General features: G+C 47.5%; 1 long non-coding RNA gene across 1 annotated transcript in view; it reads left to right on the top strand.

Moving 5' to 3' along the window:
• LOC144148069 (uncharacterized) overlaps nucleotides 1–26,201 on the top strand; it is a 76,870-nt gene that overhangs the window by 10,442 nt on the left and 40,227 nt on the right. Inside the window, exon 2 of the long non-coding RNA XR_013317959.1 lies at nucleotides 8,109–8,251. This is a non-coding gene — a long non-coding RNA (uncharacterized LOC144148069). The remainder of the gene's footprint in view (nucleotides 1–8,108; nucleotides 8,252–26,201) is intronic.

Raw genomic sequence — 26,201 nt, 5'->3', positions numbered from 1 at the left:
CGGGCGGTTTTGCACAAAAGAGACGACAAGGAATCACCGAAAAGACAGCTCAGGGCCATTGGTTATTATTCTTACACATTTACCAAGGCAGAGATTAATTATTCTACGACCGAAAAAGAGGCCCTGGCGGTAGTAATGGCGCTACGTTACTTCCGAACGTACTTGGAGGGCCGACGCTTCAGATTTTTCACAGACGTTCAAGCCTTGACCTATATACTGAATTTGTCTCATCCAAAAGGGCGGCTGGCCAGGTGGGTCAGTGAACTGCAACATTTCGCATTTGACATTGCTCCGTGCACAAGCTACTGGACGCCGATGCCATGTCATGACTCCACATAACTGCCCCTTGTGAGGATCACCACGTGTGCGTGCTCTTATGGGACGGCACAGCCGCAATGTCGCTGAATGAATGGTCGTTTACAGGTACCGAAGACTAGTGTACCAAAAATCTTGCCTCTTTACCATGATTCACCTCACTCTGGCGGACATGGCGGATTTTGGCGCACATATTGGAAACTCAAGCAGAGATTTCATTGGAACACCATGAAGCAAGATTTCTCTGAATACGTACGGACCTGTCACTAGTGTCAAATCTGCAAGGCCAAGTTCAAACCCAGAGGTAGTGCAATGATCATCGCAGAACATTCCAAAGAACCTTTCGCAACGATCCACTTTGATTTCGCGGAGCTCAGAAAAAAAAGGCGAGGGAAGAGGCAGCACGCAAGCGTTCCTACTGGCAATTGATGAGCGCACGCGAATGGTCGCGTGTAAAGCCGGAAAGGAAGATGCAAGGAGCGTCATCTCTCTCTCTTGAACCGGGATATGTTTAAGGACACCAAACCAATTGTTGGCCGACAACGTACCAGCCTTTCGGAGCGAGCAGTTGAAGAATTGGGCTCTCAAATGCAATGTGAAGCTGTGTTTTTCAGCGCGGTTCCACCCTGAAGCCAACGGGTTAGCTGAGAGAGCTATACGTGACATCAAGCAGTTCATTTCCCTCTATCCAGATTTCAAAGGGGGCTGAAAATATGCTCTAGAAGCCGCTGTTGCACACCACAACCACTCGCACACGGAAGCTTTAGGATGCAGTCCATACTTTGCATATCATGGGAAATCTGATTGGCTGCATGCCGATCACCTCCTGGGGATTACCGATTCAGTAGTACTCCGTGAACAAGAAAGGCCCGAGAGGGAAAATGAAAGGTACCGGATCGCAATGAAGAAGCATTACGACCGTCTTCACACGGGCAAGGTTCCGAAAATTAACGTTGGGGATTATGTCCCTGTCCGGAAAGGCTTGCAGGGTTCAAAGGCTCCTTTTTCAGGGCCCTACATGGTCGTGAAGACTGCTCGCAAACAAGGAATTTTGAAGTACATATGATGCAATGGACCTAATACCATCGTGGAAGCTGCGTCTATGTGCAACGTAGTGCCGTGTCAACCCAGGAGCGTGAACAACAGAGGGCAGCCTGTGTAACAGGAAGTGGAAGAGGTCAACGAGGAGCCGGGCAGCAGCCAGAGGAGGAAGAAGAAGAGGAGGTGAAAGGGCGAGAACCGGGCGTCGTTTGTCTAGTTAGTGAAGTCGACCCAATAAAGAGGAACGTTACACTACAACTTCAACGCCCCATGACTCAGCTAACCAAATTCATTCACGGCATCAAGCACAAACGAGCAGAAGTGAAGGAACCAGACGTCATCCGACTTAAGGTTTTCTTATAAGGCACGTATGTACGACACACCGTACCTGTCTCTCAAGCCAACCGAACGGCGATTATTCTGTGCTTGTGACATGACGCCATGATATCAATCACAGCAGGTGAATGGGTATGCCTTTTCGTATGCTGTGATTGACGCCATGTCACAGGCACAGGCACGAAAGCACAGAAAATTAATCGAAGTAAAACGAGAACTAAGCAATAAACGTGCACAAAGAATCGTAAGCCTTATTTCTGAAAGTGGGGTAACCTGACACAGCAGACAACAGCGGACCTGAAACCAGATGACTGGTATCGACAACAATGAACCGCAGAAATACAGCATTCCATCCTAAGCTAAGAGAAAAGAGGTTTTCTGATCGTCTGCTACCTCATTCGGCTCCTTCCTACCGGGAATCGTCTTCGCTTGTTTCGTTTTGCATATCTCAGCTGGCACCACCGATCCAAGATCAGCTTGCCGTCCATAATGGCCGCCATTTTGCCATATCAAAAATCCATATTATGTATTTGCAGAATAAACAGTTATGTACTGTTGTTGTTCCCAGTGCCAAAAAAGGACCACAAAATGCGACCTCCATGTGAAGGTTGAGCGCGAACGAAGCAGAGATACGCACCAGAAACATTTTTTAAAGTGTTCCATTTATTGATGTAACACCCTTTATGTCCTGGTGCTGAGCCTATGCTGCTGAGGGCATCGCCAAAATTCTAGTGTTGCAGATAGACTCGGAAAGGGAATCGATGAAAAGAAGACGGTTTTTGAAAGGTTTCCAGATTTGAAAAGTGAATTCCAAGGCTTGAAGCTTGTATTTGGGCTCCCTCTTGTGACAGCGTGAAGCCCAATAACGCCGTTTTTATGAATGGGCGCGAAATTTAAACGACATTTCGCAAGGAAGGATATTCAAGTTGGACGTTTTATCTCAATAACTGATTAATATGTGAAGTCTTGGATGACAATTGACAAATGACCAATGGGCCTAGTCAAGCTGCAGCTCGCAGCTTATAACACGAGGAGACCATCCAGCGGTTGTTCTGTAAATAAATGAAAAACGACCTGAGAAAATACAACCCTCATCCACATAGACCGCTTCTTACTGGCTGCGAGTAGTTGATGGACACTCACGCGCGTACGCGGTGAGTGTAACCCGGCTGTCGTAGCACCCTCCTTTTTTCTATGGAAGAGCACGTGACTGTTTGCGTGTTTATTTTTTATTTCATATACCCTCACGGCCCAAAAGGTCATTGGAGAGGGGAGTGGTGCAGCGTACATTTTTAGCAGAGAACAATGTTTAACAAGTTTCTTTAGAGACATGAATTAAACGCCAAAAATATAGCGGTATTATCCAATACCCTTCAAGGCCAGAAAAAAGAGAACAACTCTTGATTACAAGCAATGCTATAATCAGGCACTTCAACCGTTCAAAAAACGAAAAAGATGTACACAATGAAACAGTGCAAAGCAGGCAACTCATCAGCAGCCTGTACTCAAAAGTGCGCGCGCAGCCGCTTTTTGAACTCGTCTAAATTGTTAGTATCAACGACCGCTGCTGCAAGGTGGTTCCACTCTGATGACGTCGTTGGAATGAAAGATGATAAGAAGCACTACGACAAAAAGGCATGCCCACCTTGTGGCGATGATTCATGCGCGATGAAAAGTTTGTTGCCGGGGTGAACAAATGCATTTCTTAGATATGATTAGATATGCTTAGATATACTTAGAGCTCACATAACCACCATGCGCATGAAGCTCGGGAACATTATTGTAGCGTAAGCTACACTGGTCGAAGTTTAGCAGTTTCGCGTGGGCCGTCAAGGGCCGTTCTTCGCAAGCGTGAGGAGCATTGAATTGGTTTGAATCGGATTGGATTGGCTTGGCTTCGCATGGCTTGAATTGGATTGGATTGGATTAAATAGGATTGTGTTGGATTGAAATCCAATCCCATTGGAGCACGGGTGTGTAGAGAATTGAGTCTGCACATTCGCCGGTCTGCGCATTCTAGAGGAGTGACGTCGTAGCCGCGGCAGATGCACTGGCCACGGCGCGTGCCTAGCTGTGCGCCTCCGTTGTGCAGTAGCCAAGTCTGACGCTGCACCGGAGCCGCTTGATAGCCGTTTCGCGTGGCTCCTGGAGAGCCGTGCTGCGGGAGGAGCCATGCGCGAAGAGCAGTGACTGGACTGGACTGGACTGGTATAGATTGGTTTGGAAATCGTTTTAGCAACAGTAAGCATGATAATCAGCTAATCCTCGAGAACCAGGAAATCTAAGAATAACCAGCTGAATCTTAGCTCACGCTACGTATATCCTGGCATAGCCGAGCTAAGCCGATGATGATGATGGTTTGAGTTTAATGGCGCAAGGCCGACATGGGCAAAGAGCGCCAAACACAGAGCTAAGCCACTGTAATTTTTTTTCGCTGATATTAGCGCACACCAAGAAAACGAGTAAAACCCTTACAGTTTTCCCGGATGATAAAACAGGTCCGAATGAAAAAACTGAAGTCCTATTTCGGCACTCTCAGCAACGTGCTCCCGACCAAGCTTGCTTTTGTCAATAGCGTTGCAGGCAGACTCGAACGTTACGACGTAAATTCGAGGTGCCAGGCGTACATTTCACTTTAAATTATCGTTTAAAAGTTATTGCACTTGAAAATACAGAAGGTGCCACAACTATATTGCGCTAGAGGTCATAGAATGCATCTTTTGAGTGCTCCGGACATTCATTTAACACTAAGAGACTAAATGACCAACGAGACGAAAGATCCACGGAGATGGAAGGTCCAATCGAGCCTGAATGTCCAACGAGACGAAAGAGCCAATGAGTGAAATGTCCAATCGAGCAGTAGTGTCCAACGAGACGAAAGATCCACCGAGTCTGAAGGTCCAATCGAGCCTGAATGTCCAGCGAGATGAAAGGTCCTCGGAGACGGAATATCCGCGGCTAGACCTTTCGTCTGGTTGGATCTTTCGTCTAGTTGGATTTTTAGAGGCTGAATTCATACAACCCAGCGCGGGGGAAGGGAAGTAGAGGTGGTGTGAGTGCAGGAGTGTTGTAAGCTGGGCTAGTTAGTACTGTTCCATAGCGGGTAACAGCGCGAAAATTAAACGGAAACAGGAAAAGTTAGATACACAAACAAGCGGTTCTTTGTGTCTTTTCCTTTTCGTGTCTTCGTCCAGTTCTCGCGTTGTTACCCGCCATGGAGTGAACGCAAACATGCGTCCGGAGCACCCTTTCTCCAGCGCAGCCCATGGGCGGCACAACACGTGTTTCCTCGGTACGCCAGGACAGCGATATAATCACGTCCAAAATGCTCAAGTTCAAGTAGCTCAATGATTTTTGTCGGGGACATACAGCTTGGAGACTTCCATTGTCAGTAGCTCAATGGCATTTCACAAGACATGCGAAGACGAAAGGAGGCTTGAAGGAGTTTGGTCGCTACCTTGAGCAGCTTCGTAATTTCGCCTCCAAATACGCGTTGCTGGTGGCGTAGCCTATCCATCGTAGAAATATGGTCGATCGTCGGTAGGCGGTATAGGCTAGTAATGGCCACCTCCGACAAAGGATGGGGCTGGGCAGTAAATAGCGGTGTAAATAACGGGTTTCTGGAACCCTCAAGCAGGAAATAATGCCGGTGTCACCTTCGTAGCGTGTGGTCACCTTCCATGATTTTACGGCCCCAAAATGTAGCTAACCAAAGGACGCACAAAAATACCGGGGCCATGGCTCTCAGGGGCGGGGAATAAACGATTTAGTGACTCTCGTATCGGGGTTTTCCCATCCCAGCATTTTGGTAGTCCACCACCAGGCGGCTGTGACCCGACTGTAAAAGACTACGCCAGCTTGAATAAACTCTGTCTCTCGGATACCTCCGCCTACGTTTGCATTGTCGCTCCGTCATGCCCCTTCAGGCCCATCGCGAAACTATTTACGCAGCTATTTTCTACGCGGTGACGATGATTCACTGCGGCGCATACCCGAAATCGAGATTTAGAACAGGAAGTATGTTGGTGGCATAAGCAACGGAAATTTTGTTTTGCGGATGCATCATTCCGCACAGCCACACGTTTACTTAAAGGAATGAAACTACCGGACGAGTCTTACAATTTACCGCTATTATCAGTCGGACGGTTTACTCATTCCAGGTCTTTCTAGCATTAGCGTTAAGCACAGAGAAATTTTTTTATATAGAACAAGGTCTGACAGTTCTCAGGGCAGAAATGTACGCGCTTGATATCAATATGTGCGCGACCCATTGTCAATTATTAGGCAATTTTATGGCAGAAGCAAAAAGACGCTTGTTTCGGTCAGGCGTACTTTTCAGATGCGCGCTATGCCGCTTATGCGGTGGCAGAATTACACGTAATAGTGCCTTTTGATAGAAATTTTTCTTTTAGTTCGTAAACTTCAGAAACAAACATATTTCAATTAGTTTGAGAAGAACGATCATAAAATTATTAGCCTGAAAAATCACTTCCGTGTATTCACGAGTCACTTTTTGTGGTTTGCAAGTTTTGGGAACGGCGCCTTAAAAATTTTAGCTCACAAAATAGCAATAACAACAGGCCGGATAATACGCAAAAGTGGAAGGGAAAGCGTGTTGTGTAGTTACTTTGTAGGTAAAGTGTGTAGGACAAGTGTTTATGTAGGTCAACACTGTAGGTCAAGTGTGTTCGCGCGCTTAGTTGTTATTATAGTTGCTTGATTTACTAATTGCGCTAATGCTAATACGTCTGCTAAATTCAAAACGTCGTGTTCGAAAAGGGAGTAAGAAAGCTGGCGGGGTACTCCGCCTTCTGTACCAGAAGTAAAGTCACCCAACAATATTAGGGGAACTAGGAAAGTATATAAGGATGGCGTTAACAACACCGTGCACTTCGTTAGCGAGTAACGGCGAGCTCGAAGGGGAACGGCAGCACATGTTTAGCACGACTTTCTGAATGTCCAGGGTTAGCAATGCCCGCATAATATCACGTCTTCACTTAACGTGTACTCAATTGAAGTATATGTTTTTCGAAATGGCAAACAGAGAAGTTGCTATCTGCGAGCAATAGCACGATAGAATTCGCTACGTGGCCTCATTGGTCCTCTGATTTGGGGTGCATGTGCCACTAAAATTCAATCTAAAATTGTATGATTCACTTTTAGTCACCATTGTATTGTATAAAATTGTAATTCACTAAAATTGTGTAAATGTACCACATAAATAGTTAGTTTTCTTTTAGCGACTTTTTTAGTTTTCCTTTCCCCCGGCCACGGCGGCTGCTTTTTGATGGAGGCGAAAAGTAAAAGTGCCCGTGTGTGCAATATTTCGGCGCACGCTTCAGATCCCTACGTGGTCAAAATTAATCCGGAGCCCTCCACTATGGCGTGCCTTATCGCCTGCGTTCCATCGGCGCGTTAAAACATAAAATAAATAAATAAATAAATAAATAAATAAATGAATCAATCAATCCTTTTAGCGAGTGTGTCATTTTTTTGCGCGTACTTTCATTTTTATACGCATCACAGGCCAAGCTTAGCTGTAACATTTCTTATGTTGCTTGTTTTCCCGACTCTCTAGTAAAGCTGCCATATTAACATGCTATATTGTGATTATGTCTAATTGCTTGTTTTTATATATTGTAATTTCTGTTTTGTACCCCACTCCTGCTATAGATCCAGAAAGAGCTGGAATACGTTAAAACTAATAAATACAACATAATAGGTAGGCGCGCCCAGTTTCTAGGCAACTCGGTTCTCTTGATTGATTGATTGATTGATTGATTGATTGATTGATTGATTGATTGATTGATTGATTGATTGATTGATTGATTGATGGATGGATTGATTGATTGATTGATTAATTTATTGATTGATTGATGGATTAATTGATTGATTGTTGGGTTAAACCGCCGACGCAACGCAGGCTATGAGGCGCACCATAGTGGAGGGCTCCGGATTTATTTTCACCACCTGGTGATCTTTAACGTGCGCCGAAATCTCGTACACACGGGTGTTTCTGCTTTTCGCCTCCGTCAGAAAAGCGGCCCTCGCCGCCGGGAATTGAACCCGAGGCCTAGTGCTCAGCAGCACAACGCTTTAGCCACTGGGCCTCCGCGGCGGGTAACTTCCTTAGACGGCGACATGCCGAGCATACGCACGTTGCTCTTGCCATCAGGGCTAACATCGCATCATCTACCACAGCTCGCGTCCTTCGACTTATGCTCGCTGGTTGTGAAAACAATCGCGCGTGGAGGGTATGAAAATTATCTCCGGATGGAGCTTACTTCGAAGTTTTGTCAGTATATCGCAATCTAGTATACCTGCATATTTCGTCCGTAAGGTGGGCATCCTGCTTGGCAGTTCGTTGGTGGTTAGTTTGGGGTTTGATACTAAATAAGAAATGTGTTTGGTTTCAGTTTATGGGCCGACATTACAGGTATAAAGTCACCGTTTACAGAAGACCGGAGGACCCACCAGTGACCTGCAAAATTGATGAAGTCAAAGATGTAAATGACACGCAAGTGCACTTTCAGAGAAATTACACTCTGGGTCAAGTAACGTAAGTCAATTTTTATTCTTTCATATAAAGACCTCACTCCAAGCGAAGATTGCGGATTAGCTACATAAGACATATTCGCGCGTCATTTTCATGTCCACAATGCCGTACGGGAAAGTCGGAAGCTAATCGCAAAAAATTAGTTTAAGCACCAGGCAGAAGTGGAAAAAACAGACGGGACAGAAAAGAACTAGCCGAGCAATATTTCTTGCTCGCTGTTATAGAGACACTGCTACTCCCACGTGAAATTTAAATGACAGCCGTTGTTCCTTCTACCATTACTATTAAGGTAACCTATCCTGCTGAAGAATAGATTGACCGGACGCTGGGCGTTCGGCTTTGGCCTTGTGTGTGTGCTGCCCGCCTGACGAAATGGTTTGACCACTCAGCGCGGTCAGTGACTCTATGTCAATGAGTGCTGTGAGTGGGATTGTGTGTGTGATTGTGTGGGCTTGTGTATGAGTGACATGTCTGGGATTGATTGGACGATGTGGCCAATCAATGGCTTATATTAATTATTTTGAAAGGGGTCTTCGCTCCTTATTTTCTTGTTACAGCTCCTTTAGGTACATATGTACATATATTTGCTGTGTTGCTGCCTTTTCTTTATGAATCTGTCTCACTTCTACGCCTGTACCATTGACCATTACCTGCTGTGGAATTTCTGTATTTGCTCCCCCCTTATGTAATACCCCGCAAGGGGCCCTTAAGGGTATAATAAATGATGATGATGCTTGCATTCGCCTTTATTTCCCGTCTTGTTGCGGGCGTAGGTTTCGAATATTTCTGTTTCTAGCTTTTCGCACTTTATATCTGATGCACAGATGTTGTTCAATGCTAGCCCTCTTCCGTTTCTCGTGCATTTTGTCTTGCAGTGAACCCCTGAGTTCCACACGGTTTCCATCTTCAACGTCGTGGCATGTTCCCCGGTCTGCCCTATGCAAACTCGCCAGCACTTCCAAGAAATTTCTGCTCCAAATGTTGTTTTATTTGTATTGCGTCAGGAAGTGTTATCTGCTAAGCTTTTCTGACAATGTTTCTCTGACGTGCGGGCGAGTGTGCGTCAGGCAGGTACGGCGGTGCTTCATCGGGTGTTTGCATAAAATTCGGCGTCGTTGAAGATGGCAGCAGGGAGAAAGTTGCGTTGCCCTGGAATGCGCAATACACGAAACGCATCTGCGTGCCAGTAATATGCCTTGGCGGCCGCTTTTCTGAGGGAGGCTAAAAGCTAAAACGCCCGTGTGTTCGATATTAGTGGCGAAGCTCCTTAAGTCATGGGTCTGTCCATCCCTTGAGATCACGCAAGAGATCACGCCACGAACACAGGCAGTCGTTCTCGGAGATCGAACGAGACGCAAGGACCTTTGCTCGTTTCCTCTCGTCTTGTTCGGCCACAAGTTCGCCCTAAATAAAAGTTATTTCTTTACCGTTGTGTCCCACCCTACGTGACAAATTGTGGTGGAGGTGCGGGGTAGTCCTCGATGGCACGGGGTCTTTCACCAGGTCTGGGCCTGGGAGCATTGACTCCGAAAATAAAAGTTGATTTGTACAATGTACGCACACAGTCTTACGTCTTTCTTAAAGATGTAATGGGCAAACGTTCACGGGAGAGTTACATTACCGATGATCTCCCCCTCTCGAGCTTCGCCCCACTTATCATCATTCATTCCGTGGATATGGCGTGATTTTTTTTCGGTGCGCGTTAAAGATTTCCCGGTGGTCATAATTACTGCGGAGCTCTCCACTACATCGTGCCTCATCGCCTGCGTAGCGTCGGTGCGTTAAGCCTCATAATCAATCAGAACGAGAGTAATGAAGACAGTCAGCAAAAAAAAAAAATTATTTGCAACCGTAACCAAAAGACGGGGAAATGAAACTCAGCGAGCCCTGTGTTGCTCTATTCTCTACCGAGATAGGCTATCTAGATGATAAGTGTGGGGTACTCATGGGTCATCATTATTTTGCGAGTGTGGGTCATATCCTTTGTGTTGCCTTGTTTTCCTCAAGCCTTTCCACGCGGTTAGGGCAAATCGGTGCTATATGTTTCCTGCCAATACCGTCACACATCCTATCTCCAACGGCTGTTGCATGACTTGCTATCAAAAATAACGTTGATATGTAAAATAAGATTTAGTTTTCTTAATTGTTAAGGGCTGCAGCTGATTAAGCTGAACGGAAGTTCTCATAAGCAAGAGTGTAAGTTCGCAATTTCTTTGCTTGTTGCTTATAGCAAAGATTTTATATCTTTACAATATTAGCTCATGATGGGCGCGATTGAGTAGCAGTGTACAATCCTAATGGTTGGAAGAAATTTTCAATATAAGTAAAAACCCCAAAACGTCAAACGTTGCTGCAACGACTCTAAATGCCAAACTACTAAACCATCAACGTCATTTCTCATAGCCTCTTCGCCGCGCCCTTTTGTGACACGGGTGCATGGTACGTGACAAATCATATCCTGGTGAACGACATTAAATTGTTTGCGTTCAGAATGAGATTGATTTCGATTCGATTTGAGGAACGGACGCTGACTAATCTTAGGTGCTTGCTGGGGATGTTTTCACGTGTGTTTCGAGTTACGGTTATGAGTCCAATAATCTAAACGCGATAAAATTTATTTGCCGAATTTCACAACCTCTGAGAGATTTCATGAATCTAAATGGAGTAGTTAGAAGTTTGCCCTGGAAGAAAAAAACATTGGCGAGAAAAAAAATTACATAACGGTTTTGGGGAATCTTATGGGGATGCTGAAATAGCTTGTGGAAGCAGCGGCGTCATGTGGTTGTTACGAAGCTATGATAGCTTATTATCTTTAATACCAACGTTACCAACGTAGAAAGCCGTCTTGACAGTCATGTAGTCCCCTGAGCAATGAAATGCTTCTTTGTAGGGGTCAATGCCGCAATTAGCCTTGATAAAATTAAAACGCATTTTGGGTAGCAGGTGCCATAAGGTCACGCGGGAACTAAACGCTGCCAATATTTAAAGCACATGTGCTATCGTCATTTCAGGGGCATCTTGAGCAATATTTGTAACGGTGACTGGCTACACCACGTACTCGACTACTCACAACTCTGTAACTAGCCACCACGGGTTTTAGGGTGAAGGGCACAATCTTAGAACAGTAGACGTCGGAGCTTTGTTCATACAACGGCCGATGAGGTTTTGGTCTTTCTACCAAACCTAGAGCACCGGTGCATACTGAGTATCTAGGAAGATGGTGTACATGCAGCACCCAAATCCCCTGCTTTTCCTCTGTGCTCTATGGTATTTTAAAACGTATCTTTTGAAAAGACTGGCCTCCCAGAAGTGGCCGGACCAAAGTGGTATGTGATCGACCAGCCCAACCAAACTTAAATTGCTCTTGATACTCTCCCCGGACGAACAGACCCCTCAAGCTAACGTCTTAATGCACTTAATTAATGCCTCAGTGAAATACTCATTTTATGGTGCTATCACGCCAATCCTATGATGCAGAAAAACAACATCTGCTGCGTATTACTGCCGGCTTGGTAGTTTCTCTGTTAGTAAAAGGCGCTGTCGCATATGTATCAGCAACAAGAGCGGCATTAAAATGCTTTTTATCGCGTCGAATACTTTCCGCAACAGCCCTGTGCGAAGCCTTTTTGCCGCGAGGGCCACCACTGGAGAGGCCGGCGCCGCGATCGTTTTGACGTAACTTGCAGGGTCACAGTTCCCTTCTTGCTGCGTAGTAGGCTTGCAGCGAGAGGAACCTCGTTTAGGACGCGCCTTCTAAGAGTGTTTCCGTGTTGATTTTCGGTGTTTAAATTTGATTATTAGTGCGTAAAGCGTAATTTGACCCCATGGCGCCTTTGTAACCGTGTCAACTGTGGTAGGCTGCCCGCAAACGACTTGAGCGTACGTATGCGACCGACCCCGATGTAAGCCTAACCTGCTGCTCGTTTCCCCGATCAACATTGTAGGCTACGACGATCGTCGAGCTAGATTACTAACTTTGGCTTGTCGTTCACGAGAAATAGATGAAGCAGGAAATCATGAAGCTGTTACTGCTCCAAGGAACGCTTCGCACACACGTCCGCCGTGCGTTCCCGCCGGCAGCTCCAACCGAGCAATGTCGCGGCACTCACACGCCGCTTTTTAAAATCACACTTAATGCGGAAAAGACGTTCCCAATTCACGAAAGCGGATGTTAGCGTGATGAAAAATTGCACTAAATAGTGTCATCAGGTGTAATTTTCAGAGCAATGCTCAAATATCTGCCGCGATGTACGCCGACCGGCTGCGGAGGTCGGTCCCGGCACCACCGGCCCGTTCGCGCACGGTGCGGGAGCGGCCGAAGGATGGCGATACCTGCGCGCAAGAATCGGCTGAGGGAGTGGCAGGTATCTTGATCATCAATCGCGTAAATGGCATCACCGCGGATAAAAGTTCCACTTGCGGGAAACGGGGTGACAGTTCGTGGTGAAAAGTTGTGTTAGGGGCTGTCATTTGCTACTGTAACGATAGCGGCAATAAAATATCTGCCGCGACACCAAGCTAAAGTTCCCAACATCCCACTACGAGCATCCGAAGCCGGCTGCGAGCTGCTGGAGAAGACGCTCTCATAAAATTCGTCACGGCCAAGCGTGTTGCGTTTGCGTTCCAGTAACTTCTAGGGGACTCCCAACGCTTGGTTTTCGTATTCTAAAACTCCCCGATACCCCACGACGTCTTTCGCATCGTACAAAGCCGCTCTTTCTGTGAGCAGTCGTGAGTCCTCCAACTTGATGCTAGAGAAAACCTCATTGTAAGCAGACAAAAGCCGTGTTCGATTATAAATCATCATGGCGAGGTCGTACTTAATCGTAAACTCACACAAGTCAAAACCTGCTCAAAGGCGTTGAAAAGTCGCGTTAATACCACTTATACATTGCGGACAAGTTGTCGCAAAAAGTAAAGATGTCAGCTGTACAGAGTACTAGTGATCGCTAATCAAATCAGTGCATAAATGTAAAAACTCCAATCCACACCATGAAGGTTGTTGAAAAGCAGAGCAATTAAACGGCACGCACACCTGCCCATGCGGCGTCGCTTGAATTCACTCACGTGGCTATACAAAGAGAGAAACCAGAGATTCTGCCAGCTGTTACTTGGAATTCGCTGGGGCGGCGTCCCGAACGCAGGACTGCCGGCCACGGCCTGGCTAGAGCGGTGGACGACGCCGCCGCTGTAGCAAGGCCGTACGTCGGCAGAAAATGAAGAGCAGCCTGCGTCTTTAGAATGGTGAGACAGCAGAACCTAGTAATCCTGATGTGCAAGCTCGGGGCTACACCACCTCGCAACACAAGCGCAGACACAGATACAATCCGGCATGTGAGCTTAGTGATTCCTATTTATGGCGATTTAAATCAGTCAATTTAGTGAGTTTGAGAATTGCGAGAAAGGTGAGGGAACTTTTATAATCGCTATTTATCAGGTCCAGTTGGTACTTTTGTGTTTTTTAATACTTGTTGAAACACAACGGAATTGGTATTCATCAATTTAGAAAACGGAGTCGCATTTGTCGGAAGCAGTGCGCCAAAGGTACCGTTTCTCTAGTAGCTAGATGTCTCTATGTGGTCTCTATATTTTGTGTTCCCGCCTGCAAACCAATCCTTAACATATCTCTGCCGTACGGCCACTTAATTCTGTCGTGTCCGGATTACCCTGGAGGTGCTGTCGGAAATCAAGCCGTGCGACGGAAGCGCGCAATGGACGCGAAGCATGCCAGAAAGGCCAAGAACAACCGTGTCTAAAGCAGACTACAAAGCCGTCCCTCCAACGCGCCCGTCGGTAAGAGCAGGCAGCTGCGCGCGGGGAACGCTGCTGCCCTATGGACGCGCCATCTTCACTGTGCTCCGGGAGTGAAAACCGCCGTGACCCTCTCCACCCGCGCTCGAAGTTTCTTGTCACGCACGCCACGAAGGAATCTTTGGCTGGTGGAGGTACAATGCCACGCTTTGGAACATTCTAGGGGAAATAGGCACTACTTAAGCCAAACTGCACATTGTACCAGAACTTTTAAGCATGTGCGGCGAAGCAATCGGCCCACCGTTTTCACGTAGTCATTGATTTATCAGGGAATGCACGCAGTACGCGCGAAGAGATCACAACTGAGCCGCACGTTTCCGTCGCTGTTGCAAGGTCTATTTTATTTGCACACACAGTGTCGTTCACGTAACGTCGAACGTATTTCATAATGAATTAGCAGCGTACTTCTCTAGGCACCAATTGCATCGTCCTTGGCGACAGCTTGCCGCGTACGAGCTATCGGTGGCGGTGCTACCAACTACCAAAATGCGGTGGTGCCGCCCGGAACAAAGCGAGTCGCTGATTTCTTGCCAGATTTTTCGGTCTGTAGACACTTTTGTTTTATAGTTTTCATCAAAACCGCGAAGAGGCACACGGCAGCCACAAAAAAAAAAAGCACGCGGTCGCGCAAGCACTGGAAATGTGCACTAGCACCAGGGATTCCTGGTTCTCAAAGAGCAACCCCGCAAATTTTTGAGCCACCATAGCCCGAGAGTAGCCAAATGCGACCTACAAAAATGGCCCAAATGCCTAGGTCAGAAAAGTTCACACAATTCATTTCAAACTTTTATTCAGATGTCGGCTATTTGTAAAATCTCAGTCTTGAGATGTTCACAGAATGAGGGAAAGACAAAACATCACTCTTTTCGAACACGAACAGCTGCCCCGCAATACATAGCGGTGATCTTGAACCGCTCCAAAAAGGACTGTGATGGTGTGCAGTCCTTGCAACACTTGCCGTTTCTCGTGACTCCAAACTTTTCATGAAGGATGTTGTCGTACATATCTGGAGACATTCTGTTCAGCAATCTTTGTTAGAGTTACGCGACTAAAAACTTGTTCAACCACAGCATGTGAAACTGGCAGAATGAGAAGTGGAATGACTATTTGCTATAGCAGTGGAAACATTAACACACCAGTGCTGTTTTTGCAGTCCAGTAAATTCTTCCAAAAAATGGTGACGGAGTCGTCACGGAAGTCATCAAGCCTACTTTTCTGCAAGTAATATTCTGACTCGAATAAATAAATCTGTGACGCCGGAATCAACTTCTAGACAGCTTTCAACAAAGAATCGAAAGGGAATTTATGTTGTTGCTGTGCAAAAGCGGGAGGTCGCCTAACAGGTTCAGATTGGATGGGATGTGCTTCAAGGTATTTTTCACACATGCGATCCCTAATGAACGACATCGCTCAAGAATGATCTTCTTGTCCTCACTAAGGAATAACTTTTCCAAAGCGTCACGGAAAACACTTCGCAGTTGTCAGGCTCGGACATGCAATAAATGGTTATAATCTACCATCTATCTCTCTATCTTATGCGAGGTTGTTAGAAAATTTTCTTTTCAAGTTTCGGCATGAACTGCTTGTAGACACAGATAGTCACAGAGGCCCAAATAGTAGGGGAGCCGACAAACGATCCCACCCAAATCCTCGCAGACCGAGCTTCTTCTTAGTTCACACTTGCGGCTGGTTGTCTGCCACCAACATGGCGATGCCTCATGGCACATAGCCCTTAAAAGGGATTGTCGGCAGTTCGTAATTAATGCAGCCCCGGTTACATCATTGGAGCTGCCGCCCAGGGAATAAAGCGCCATCCTGCAGCCTCACGGGGCATATGATACTAGGGGATCATAATACGTCTTCAAACGCTCTACATTGACAGTCTCCCTCCCGTGGCGATGGAGGTCTGAGGAAGGTGTCATGTGGTGTATGACGTTGTTCACCGGCGGCGTCCGCTCGAGGACGCGCTGAGGTCCGTGAAACCGAGAAAGAAGCTTGCTACACAATCCTAGTGTGGTGGAGGGAATCCACAGCCACACCATAATTCCTGGAGAATACGTCGGGTGGGTAGCTGTGTCGTCGTGTCGAGATTTTTGTTGCCACTGATCTCTAGTCTTAAAGAACCTTGCAGGCTGGCGGCATTATTCCGCGTATTTGGCAGCTTCAGAATCTGGGGAGCACTCGGAGAGATCCGGTCGGTAGGGGAGAACCGTACCAGGGGCGCATTACGTTTCGCGATCATGCAGGAGGAAAAAAAGCGAGAAAACTGTTGTGGCCTGAATGGCTGTATTATACGCATAAGTCACGTAGAGCAGCACAAGATCCCAGTCGTCGTGATCCACTGAGACGTACATAGACAGCATGTCGCCGATGGTGTAGTTAAAGCGCTCAGTGAGGCCGTTTTTCTGCGGATGCTACGCTGTACTTGCGCGATAGACAAAACGGCACTCAGAAAGGAGGGCAAGAATGACGTCTGACAGAAACACACGTCCCCTGTCGCTGAGGAGCTCACGAGGTGCCCCATGGCGCAGAATAAAGCGCCGTATGGTGAAAGAGGCGATGTCTCATGGTGTGGCGGCAGGCAGAGCAGCAGGTTCGGCATAGCGCGTCAGGTAATCGACGGTGACGATATCCCATCGGTTGCCAGAGGCTGCGTTGGGAAAATGTCCATACAGGTCTACACCACCGTGGTCGAATGGTTTCTCTGGGCAAAGATGCGGCTGCAGTGGACCCACCGGGTTGGAAGGCGGAGACTTGGAACGCTGGTTGGTAGTCCATGACCTAACGTACTTCCGCACAAAGGTGTACATGCCGCGCCAGTAATAACGGAGGCGGACACTGTGGTACCTTTTAAGAAGCCAGTGTGGGCACACGTTGGATAGACATGAGGAGAAGCGGAAATGTCGCTGCGAAGGTGCCGAGGAGATGCGAACAGCCACTTTCGCCCTACGTTGAGGTAATTCTGCCGGTAGCAACCCGTCATGAATCGGGAAGTGCATAGCTTGTCTGTGCAGGGCCTGATGTAGTTCAGTACGGGAAACGTCAGACAGCAAGGAGATGAGCGAAACAATTCATGGGTCCTTGCGCTGTTAAGACGGCATTTGAGTGAGAGAGAGAGGGGACACAACAACGTCGTCAGGGAGAATGCATGGAGTCTCTCGTGACATTGGAGAACGAGATAAGGCATCAGCGTCAGAATGTTTGCGGCCAGACCAATGTATGGCAAGTTTATTCTAGTCTTGTAGCCATAAATCCCAGCGAGCTAGCCGTCCAGACGGATCTTTTAGTGTGGGCAACTAGCATAGCGTATGGTGGTCTGTGACGAAGTCGAAGGGTCTGCCGTACAAATAAGGTCGAAACTTGTCTAGTGCCCAAACTATGGCCCGGCACTCTTTTTCCATGAGGAAGTAGTTTGACCCAGCCTTGGTAAGGGTACGGCTGGCGTAGGCACAGCCCAAAGACCAACCCCGCTGGCATCAGCATCACCCTGAGTGGGGGTGTTTCGGCCAAATTCCGTAGGATAGGTGGCGACGTAAGGCGCTTCCGCAACGTCACGAACGCCTTTTCACAAGCAGGCGACCACGTAGTGAGATCTTTAGAGGTATCAGAGAGAAGCTGCGTCAATAGTGCAACAGTGGTCGCAAAGTTGCGGACGAAGCGCCTGAAGTACAAACAGAGTCCCAGGAAGCTCCTGAGGGCCTTCATAGATTTCGGCTTCGGGACCTCCGGAATTGCCTCAAGCTTAGACGTGTCGGGTAAAACTCCATCTTTTGAAACGACGTCACCCAAAAAAATTAGCTTCCGAGCGGCGAAGTGAGATTTCTTGAGGTTGAGCTGCAGCTTTGCCACGGCAAAACGAGTCAAAACTTGTTCCAGGCGGCGTAAATGTTTCTCTAAATCCGGAGAAAAACGACGATTTCATCAAGGCAGCACAGACATGCTTTTCATTTTATTTTGCGCAAAATGCTGTCCATCATGCAGTAGAAAGTGGTAGGCGCATTACAGGGGCCTGACGGCATGACATTGAAGTAATGGAGGCCGTCAGGTGTTATAAAAGCCGTCTTTCCCAGATCAGCCCCTGCCATAGGTACCTGCCAGTATCCAGAGTGCAAGTCGAGTGACGGGAAATTTTCGGCACCCTGCAAACAATCGAGGACGTCATCAATACGCGGGAGAAGGTAGACATCATTTCTGGTTATCTTATCGAGACGCCGATTGTCAACACAAAACCGTATCGAACCGTCCTTCTCGGTCACAAGGACTGCGGGAAACGCCCCCAATTCTGCGATATCAGTGATAATGGGAGTATCGTCAGGAACATCGATGACAGCACTAGGCTCGATACGCTCAATCCAGCCGATAGTTTCTCCCTCTAGCAGCGAAATTTCACCCGAGGACCAGTTAATAACAAGCATGCGGCTCGTACCAGCATGAGTCGTTAAGAGAGCGGCAGCAGGGTAAGACGTCTCCGTCGGGTGAAGAGGTTGGACGGCGCAAAAAGCGCGATTTTGTCAGAAGTGCAAGCACAGCGCAGGGGCACGAAAATAGAGAAGTGCGGTGAAATTTTTGCATCTTCGCTGACGACCAATTTAGCAGTAGTTGCCTCATTATGCTGTGCGTCGCAATCTGGTGCAAATTCTACTTACGCACGCGCACAATCGATGATGGCGTGGTGACGAGCGAGAAATTCTCAACCCAATGTGAGGTCAAGGGAACAAGAAGGAAGCACGATAAACTCTACAATGCATAAAACATCCTGGATCGTCACTCGCGCCATGCACGCTGCAGACGCATGGACGGGCTGTGCGTTTGCGGTACGTAGCGAAAAGCGATCCAACGGCGTCGTCACTTCTCTAAGGACACGGCAAAGGTCGGAATGAATACCTGAAACATCAGCGCCCGTATCGACTAACGCCAAAGCACGTCGATCTTCCACAAATATGTCCATGCCATTTGAGGGCGAAAAACGAGGCCTTGGACAGTTCGTTGGTGACGCAGTTCTTCCCCGGAACTGCGTCAACTAGTTTTCCTCGTCGGTAGTGCTTTGTCGCCGGCGCATAAGAGAAAGAGACCGACGACGAGGGGAGAACTAGCGACAGGTAGCGAAAGTGCGGGAATCAGAAGGTCCAGTGGTGCAGTCGGACCGGTAGGAGATTTCGCGTGGCGATCGGCTGTGAGCGCCATAGGTAGGGCTCCGGGTATCGTCGTTGGTTGGCGTCAGGCGTCGGCGGCAGTATCGGGCGACATGTCCGGCATAACGACAATTGAAGTGGATGGGACGGTTCTCCCACGTTCGCAAGGCACTGCTGTATTGGCGCCGAGGCCGAGGCAAGGGTAGTGGCGTCTTCGGTACATGGTGTTGGTAAGATATGGCGACCCGCTCAGGGGAGACACCTACGGCGTTAGCGCACGTGACCATCGGTACCGGGGCCCTTGCGACGCGTTCGGCATACGGAAGCGGCATGGTAACGCTCAAGTTGTGACGAGGAGGCGCAGTGGGAAACGGCGGAAGGACCTCAGCAACTTGCTCTTGATTTACGCTTCGGAGTACTGGCCCCAAAGTAGACGAAGGCTGCGGGGTGTGTGGCAGCAGAGAGAGCTCACGGGCGACTTTTTCCCGCACTATCTGTTTGATGTGAAACAGCAGAGAAGAGTTGTCGTGGTCACGGACCAAACTCGCTGTGGTGTCGTCTTGGACAGAGGTGTGGTGTGTGCACACTCACTGTCTACGAAGCTCGTCGTAACTCTGGCAAAGGTTCACCAGTTCAGCAATGGGGCCAGGGCCTCTCACCAAGAGCATCTGGAAGGCCCCCGCGTCGATGGTTTTCATGACGTGCTTGATTTTCTCAGCCTCTGTCATAGATGGGTTCACACGCTTGCAGAGGTCGAAAACATCCTCGATGTAGTTCGTGAACGTCTCGCCTGCCTCGTTGGCGTGGCCGTGCAAGCGTTGTTTGGCGCGCAGTTTCCGCACAGCAGGACGGCCAAAAGCTGCAATTAATTCTGTCTTGAAGGCCGGCCAGGTGCTTATGCCGGATCCGTGGTTGTTGAGTCCAAACTTCGGCGAGACCAGTCACAAAAAAGCTGACGTTATTGAGTTTCACGGCGTCATCCCATCTGTTATGCGTACGCACTCGCTCAAAGAACGACAACCAGTCCTTAACATCTTTCTCCTCATTGCCGTTGAACTTGGCAGGTTCGCGTTCACGGTGAGCGCCAGAGCTAATGATAGTTGGGCTCGGAGGCACACTGAGCATGTCGATACCGCCAAGCATGGACGTTGGTATGGTGCGGCTACGTAGTTCCAGGGCTTGGTCAGGGACGCCGACCAACGCGGTCCGACGCGATCCTTGAGCCTTGAGGTGATCGCTTCATGAACGAAAACGGGCGTAACTGGAGGTCGTAGCTGGAGAACCGCAACCTCCACCAAAATGAAAGCAGGTTTATTTGCTGGCAGACGTAGATGGTCACCGATGTCCCCAAACCGCAGGGGGAGCCGACAAACGATCGCATTCAAAGCGGCGCAGACAGAGCATCTTCGTTCACACGTGCAGCTGGTTGTCTGCCAGCAACATGGCTATGCCTGAGGTTACATAGCCATTACATGGGATTGTCCGCAGTTCGTAATTAATGCAGCACCCGTTACCTCGTTACAATAATATTATTACCATTATTGTAATAAGAATCAAACAAACACAGAAACAATCAATCAATCAATCAATCAATCAACCTTTATTTTCGGTGCCCAGGAACAACCCTAGGGTCTTGGTCCACCGTATACAAACCATTCATAAAAACAAACTAAACTCAAGACAACACAATACACAAAACCATATGCATGACAGAAACAATAAAGTAAAAATAGTTATGGAAATATCAGAAAGCAAAACGGCAAAAATAAAGAAGAAACAGGAGGCCTAGTGTTGAAAGCAATGAAACTCAGACAGCGATAATCAATCAATCAATCAATCAATCAATCAATCAATCAACCTTTATTTTCGGTGCCCAGGAACAACCCTAAGGTCTTGGTGCTGGCCCACCATATACAAAACATTAATAAAAGAAACGTAGAACAGCACGGCACAAGGCACAAAATCCTCGATATGACAGAAAAAAATAAAGTAAAAATACTTACAGAAATTCAGAAAAAAAGCAAGAAAAACAGGATTGCAAGCTATGGCCCTCGGCCAGCGAAACGTTCAAGGCACTTGAGAAAAGGAAATATACAACAAAATACACAGTGCATGTGATAGAGACAGAGTGTGCATATAAAACGAGAGTTTAGATTTCTGAAAAATTACAGTCAATAAAGTATTAGCGTTAAACGAGCGATGCCTTTGCAATGTCCCATCTTGTCGAGACACACAAAAAACATAGCAACACGTTTGACAGAAAAATAGCGAAAAAACAATGGCACGAGTACAGACATAAATGATCAGACCACCAAATCGCAGAGATAATAAAAATGACGAATGAATCAACCAATTCATTGTTTAATAGTGTGTCCAGGAACGATGTGCTGGTGCGGAAAGAAACGTGCATATCTCAGAAAAATATAGAAAATAGCATTACTTAGTCTCAACGAGAATGAGACACTTTGAGATACACACACGCCGACACACCATGACCCGTGCACATACGCGAACAAGGCAAGTGTAAGACATGATTAAAACTCTGTACACTGAAACATGTAAACCGGAAAAATATATTAGCTTAAAATCACGCCACAATGAAGGCATAAAACTTACATACACAAGTGAATCATCGAAACGATTAGCATACATACATAGATAAACCTAACCCCGGTAGCATAAAGTGTGTGAGTTGAAGTTACATAATAGGGCAAGCAAACTACTCCTGGTTTGTCAAGCTACGCAGTTCCTTACAAAAAGCTGGAAAGGGACGATGGAATACGTCCAAACGTCCTGCGTGCATATTGTATAGGTGCTGAATGCGTCCCACGGGACTCTTGCCACGGGCGGGGACATGAAACGGTCTAGGTGCCCTGGTGTTGCCTGTCGGGGTTCTCAAATTTATGGCACCCAACAACTCTGTACAATCAATGAGGCTGAATAATAATAATAGTAGTAATAATGATAATAATAATAGTAGTAATAGTGATAACAACAATAGTAATAACAATATTAATATAACAAAAATATAATAATAATAATCATTTAATAAAGTGTCCACGAACAGCCAAAGCCTTCCTTCTGGCACGCTGAGAGGGAAAGGAAAGGCGGCACTGCAATATATCAGCGCATGACATGTACACAGTCCCTAAGAATATCCAATAAGTAAAAGAAAGCTAGAACACTAAGAAGTTTAAAAATAAAATTTTGCCATCGAAACTGCATAACCCGATTAGTATGAATTGTAAGGTCTAATACATTGCAAAAATCCTTCGTACAGTAAGCACGACAATAGCACAAGGTAAGTGGCACAAAAATGTCTGCATGTACAGGGTAACATGAATTATTCATGGATAATAATTACAGAAAGTAATAGGTTCTAGAGAAGTGTGTTGCTGTGTGCGTAAAGATTTCGCGACGCACAAATTCTTGACGTAGGACAAGTCGACTACAAAAGGTTGCCATAGTAAAACAACAGTTACACCCTTAGCATCGACATCATACACGAACAAATAAGAGTCAACTCTGTGAAATTACCCCACACACGAGGAAAATAACTGAGGAAAAGGAGTGCTGCTGAAATCAAGGTATTGCACCACTGCCAACAGCGCGGCCAAAAATTCCCGAAAGGGACAGTCAAAATGATGGAGTTCCCCAGAGTGAAAGTTAAATACACGCTGCAGTCTATCAAGAGCAGAACATCTGGTAAGTGCTCCAGCTGTGTTTAAATTGTGGTTAAGCCTGGTGGCTTTTTTCGGAAACACGAAAACTAATTGATGCAAGCAGTTCCGGGCATAAAATAGTACCACGAAGCAGTCTGTGTAAGAAGATCTGAGCGGGTTCGCTGGAACTTAAGGAAACAGTTATCGAGAGAGGCTCAGAGGTAAAACAATGCATAACTATTCATAAAGATTTGGTCTGTATACGCTCTACACGTTGAGAATTTGATATACAGGTTATATTTCAAAGGCCAAAGGCCTATTGAAGCGGGGAATACAAAGTGCTATAGATAGTTTCAGGAACTAATGAGGAGACTAAGTCTCGTGAAAACCTGCATACAGCACCAAGCGAGCGGAGCGCCCGCCTAGTCAGATGTGTGAGATGAGGCGAGAAATTTAAGTCACTGTAGAAGAGCACTCTGAGGTCTTTGATCTCTTCGACTCTAAATAGGAAACCGCCAACAATACTGTAGCGAAAGAAAACGTGGTTCGTTTTTCGGCTATAAGACATAACCTTTGTTTTCGTGGGATTAAGATATAATCTGTTATCTAAGCACCATTTAGCAAACCAAAATATAGCTTCCGGCAGTGCAGCATAGTCATCGATGGACACAAGGTGTCTGAATATTTTGATATCGCCATTGTAGAGACGAAAAGATGTCGTTTTATTGCTGCTGACACATAGTTTACAAATATGGAGAACGAGAGAGGCTTAACGAAAAGAAGTCTTTTTACTTGCTGCTGTCACATAGTTTACAAATATGGAGAACAACAGAGGTCCAACGCAGAGCCTTGGGGCACACCACTAGTTGATCTATACATTGAGAATGTCTGCCAATTAACGCGAAGGAAACTGAACCGATTGCCTAGAAAGCTACCCAGCAGTGCCACGAGTGGTCTATGAATGCCCGACTGGAAAAGCTTATCAACTAACAACGCATGGCAGATAACATCAAGTGTTTTTCTCAGGTCACAGTAGGCAATATCCAACTGGCCTCCCTCGGAAACTGCAGCGGAGGCCTGCTCCATGAAGCAGGCGAGATTAGTTCTTGTTGACCTTCCCGACATAAAACCATCCTTTTTACGTGTAAGAAAATGATGTGCAGAACTTGAGAATAGATGGTGCAGAGCTGTTTCCAAAAGCTGGGAGACAGCACAACGGACAGAAACTGCTCTACAGTATTCTGACTTCAAAATGGGACGCACTCTAGAAAATTTCTGTTGGCAATTTAACATGTTTCTGTTTAGGGAGCGATTCAATATCCCAGTTAAAACAGGAACAAAAAGCTGCGGAATGTTTTTAAAATAGCAGGAGGTATTACGTAAGGGCCACATGGCAGTGATGGTTTCATGCGCCGTAATTGATTGATTGACTGATTGATGAAACTTTATTATACCAAAGATTTAGCCCACCGACGGGAGCGGAGCCTCATTTCCAGTGCCCGTAACGGGCTAGCAACTCCCACCCACGGGCCGCTAGGCTCGCGTGGATGTTTGCAGAGGGGCTGAGCCGAAAGATCTCCCATCGCTCATTAAGGGGAAGGGGTAAGGAAGACGGTTTGTCGGGAATTGGCGCCTAGAATGACGTTTTGTAGCGTTTCTTTCCCAGTCTGGCAGAACGGACACAGCTCGGAGTATGGGTACAGCTTGTGTGGGAGTGCTGGGTGAGCCAGAGATTGCATGTAGGCGGCGTATTATCGTCTGGTGCCTGCGGGTGAGGGAGTGATGAGGCTCGGGCAGTGTTTGTCTTTTTTACCTGTACATTGTAATGATATCTTTATAGATAGTGATTGGTGTCAACGAGTCGACCCCCGTCTCCTCGACCTCCCGGCGGGACATGTCTCGGGCGTAATAGTCGGCCATGTTGTTGCCGACCAGGGAGGAGTGCGCGGGGATCCAAATCACTTCGACGTCGTTGTCTGGTGTTTTGTGTCGTTTGAGGACGCGTGCCGCCTCGGAGGTGATCAACCCCCCACGGTAGCTCGCGTAAGCTTTCTTGTTGTGTCTCACGACGTGCGTGGCCTTCGGTTGGATTAGTGCCAATGCGATCGCCATCTGTTCAGCGTTTGTTGCGTTTTTTGTCCTCGTGGGCGCCACGGCGACGAGCCTGTGCCTTGTTGTTACTGCCAAAGTGGTCTCGTCGCTTCCCTTGACCAGGGCGGCGTCGACGTGCATGACGTTGGTGATGCCTTCCAAGTGCATTTCCAAAGCCCTGGCGCGCGCTTTTTTCCTGCCGTCACCTTCTCCCGCCGCCAAGTTGCGTGGGAGGGGTTTTGTGTTGATCTTGTCTGCGAATGTTCGGGGACACGCCTGGACGTTTGCACCGGTTCAGGCCTCCATCCGATCTTCTCCAATATCCTACTCCCGTCTTCAGACCCGCTGAGACGCAGCCTCTGATTAGAGACGGGCACCTCCAGGAGATCGTCCACGGTATTGGGGACCCCCCCCCATCTCATAATGCTGTTTTGTCGACATGTACGCAGGTAGTCGAAGGCCTTGCTTCGTGGATTTTCTCAAGATGATTTCTAGTTTTGCCTTCTGTGTTCCGCTTATGTTAAGGTATGGCGCCGAATAAGTGGTTCTGGTAACCACGAACGCCTGAACCAGGCGCAGCGCGTCGTGCTCCTTAATTCCCCGATTCTTTTATGCTACTCGGGGAGCATGCCGAGGACCTGCTCCGACGTTAGGCATATCTTGTCCATGGCCGCGTCTGCCTTGCCGTGGCTGCGGAGCAACAGTCCCAGGATCCAACACTGTTGAGGGGGTTCGACCTGAATGCCGCCGATCTCGATCGTCAGGCCACACCTGCTCCTCTTGCCGACGCCCGGCTGGACTACTAAACGCTCGGTCTTTTGGGGGGCGCAGCTTAGCCCGCACGACTTGGCTTACTCGTGGACCGTCGTCGCTGCGTGCTGCACCGTTTCTTCCATCCAACCCTCCGATCCGGACCTGTTCGTCCACACCGTAATATCATCGGCGTAGAAAATGTGTTCTAACACGACAATGCGTTCCAGAAGTTTAGGCAGGGGTAGCAATGCCAGGTTGAACAGAAGGGACGATATTACGGCTCTCTGGGGTTTTCCGCATTCTCCTAGCGTTATCGGGTCCGTCTTCGAGTTGCCTATCGTCACCGTTCTGCCCCCGAGGAAGTTGCGGACGTAGTGGAAAGCTCTAGCGCCGCAGCCGGTGCCGTTCAGGTTACGCAGGAGGCTGGCGTGGGGACGTTGTCGAACGCCCCCTTGACGTCGAGGGCCAGGATGGCTCTAGGGCTCGATGGTTGCTTGTCTGATG

The sequence above is a fragment of the Haemaphysalis longicornis genome, unplaced genomic scaffold (genome assembly GCF_048455015.1).
Source record: "Haemaphysalis longicornis isolate Haplotype H1 unplaced genomic scaffold, Haemaphysalis longicornis Haplotype H1 scaffold_75, whole genome shotgun sequence".
Classification (NCBI taxonomy): domain Eukaryota; kingdom Metazoa; phylum Arthropoda; class Arachnida; order Ixodida; family Ixodidae; genus Haemaphysalis; species Haemaphysalis longicornis.
This window is presented reverse-complemented; position numbering and strand designations above follow the sequence as displayed.